Raw genomic sequence first — 2,520 nt, forward strand, 5'->3', positions numbered from 1 at the left:
CAGACGAACACGCTGTCTGTGTCTTTATGTGTCTCTGTGCTGGACATCCATGTGAATTTTGGTAAATGAGCAGCCCATAAGCAGGCATGACTGGCTGTGTGTGAGAACCATGTGCGGTGCTTTAGCGGGGCAGTGTAGCGTGCAGGGCAGGAGCGAGCAGAGGCGGCCCGGCCAGCACAGCCCCAGCAGCCTGTAATCCCTGCGTTTTCAGGAGCCCTGGCCCGTACTTGATGAGCTTGAGCAAGAAAAAGGTTGCGCTCTCTGCTGTGCGTCGCTCTCTCTCTCTCTCTCTTTCTCTTTCTGTCTCTCACTCTTTCATCCCCCCTGTTTTTCTCATGCCCCCCTCCTCCTCCTCCCATCATTCCCTGGAGCCACTTTGCGAATGAATGGATTCCAAGTGTTTACTCAGCAACTTGCTCTGTGCCGCTCAGCCTCACACTTCTCAGGACTTCACCAAAAAGAAAAAAGGGAGCTGGGCCTGCAGGGCTGCTGCTGCTGCTGTTAGAGATGAGCAAAGGTGTGAACATGGCAGCAGCAGACTGGAGGACATGTCTGAGGACGCATGTCTCACTCTGTGATTTAATAAAATATCACAACAGCTGGAATTTAGTGAAACTCATCTTATGACTGTTTGTCACCTTTAGTCAAAAACCAAAAAGCCTAAAGCTCTCAGGCTGTGAAACTGAAATGTACACTAGTGGGTTAATTAGGAGCCAAGCAACAGATTTTTTCCTAATTTGTTTTCAGAAACCTGAACTTCTCTTATTATCATGTTAGTCCTGTGTTTCTGGATGTTTTTTAAGTCAAAAACCAAAAGATGCTGCGATTATTATCACTGAAACACAATAAAACCAGCAAATCCTCACAAAGGAGAAGCACATTTGCTTTTTGTAAATTCCTGCTGAAAGCCTCAAACACCAAACGGATGCCGGGTCGTGTTCTGTCCGTCCACAGATAAATAACTTTGCTTCTGGTTGGTTTCAGTGTGTCAGGGGAAGAAAGACACAGATTTGTACTATAGTGGGTTAAATAGGGACCAAGCACCATTTTTTTTGCCTCTGGATCTGTTGGGCAGTAAATCCAAAAAGGGGAACAGAACTTTCAGAACCGGCACCGTTGGAGGTGAGCATCAGTGAGAGTGTGGCAGCAAATGGAGAATATGTGACTCTTGGTAAAACATGTTAATTTAATGTTTTTAGAAACATTTTCCTGTGAAGTTTTTTTTTGTCAAAAATCAAATGATGCTGAATTTCTTGTGACAGGAAACCGTCACACAGGACGAGCTGCACCAGTGGATCTGACTCATGTTGGTGAAGAAACTATTCATCACTTAAACCACTGTCGCCTGGAAACTTCCAATCAATTTACTAATAATTAATCTACAACCCACTGTGGTTCTGGTACTGATGTGTACTGTGACAGGTTCAATAGTTTGCCTCCAGAGAAGCTAATCCTGACCTGCTAACTACACAACATCTAAACGCAGAGCTGGAACGGTTTGATCTCAAATTAAATCCACTATAATAAAACAGAAGAGGTTCTTTCTCAAGAATGTTGGTCGTCACTAAACGAAGAACATCATAACTGCATTGACCAAATGATTTGGCCCCAAACGTTCATCAGAAGCTGCAGCTGATGCTTGTGAGTGATGATGCTGGTACTGGTCAGGTTAACGAGGGGACAGCACTGGATATGACAGTCGGGAATATTCTGCTCAGATGAAATGATTGTGCACATGTTCAGGTTTACAGCTGTTCAGTCACAGCGCTGGTGGAGCAGAAGTCGTCTTCATGTTCTTGTTGTTACAGCAAATGTTGTGTTTCTGGTGTTCATGTGCAGAATATTCAGACGGCAAAGTGAATTCATATTAAACACATATCCAAGTGTCACTTAGGCATCAAATGACTAACTACTTATTTACCTGTAGACAAGATGACCTGATGCTAAGCTACGGCTAGCTGTCATCAGAACAGCAGGACTGAAGCTGCGGCTCAGTCTCTACCTTCTGCCTGTTGTTTCATATTTCAGATAAATGGTTCCAGACTTCATAAGCTTCACTATGAGGCTCTCTTCTAGGCTGTTGAACCATCGATTACTTCTCAGCATAGTCAGTAAAATCTGATTCTGACCAGAGAGGAGAGCCGGGTTTCACTGCACACAGAACAAGGCGTACGTTAGCTCGTTAGCGTACGTACAGTCCAGCGTGTGGTCTATGGATGAGAAACAAAGGCCTGCAGACAAACGTATTGACAGCAGAGGTGCAGAGAGGTGTGCAGGGAGGCTCTGGCGGGGTGGCGGGGCGGCTTGGGAGGGGGATTAGCAAGAGGCCGCGGGCCCTGAGGCAGAGGGCCTCGTTTCCTGGCCTGAGCCCCTGTTTGTCCTGCCTGACCTGGCAGCTCTGGGGGCAGATCCTGCTTGGATACATCCCCGCTCCCACGCCTGTCTGAAGCGGTTAGCCACTGGCTGTGAGTAGCTAGCTGGGCTTAGTGTTGTCTGAGCTGTGGCTGGGTGCTGGGTGCT

This window comes from Stegastes partitus, unplaced genomic scaffold (genome assembly GCF_000690725.1).
Source record: "Stegastes partitus isolate 25-593 unplaced genomic scaffold, Stegastes_partitus-1.0.2 Scaffold1835, whole genome shotgun sequence".
Lineage (NCBI taxonomy): Eukaryota > Metazoa > Chordata > Actinopteri > Pomacentridae > Stegastes > Stegastes partitus.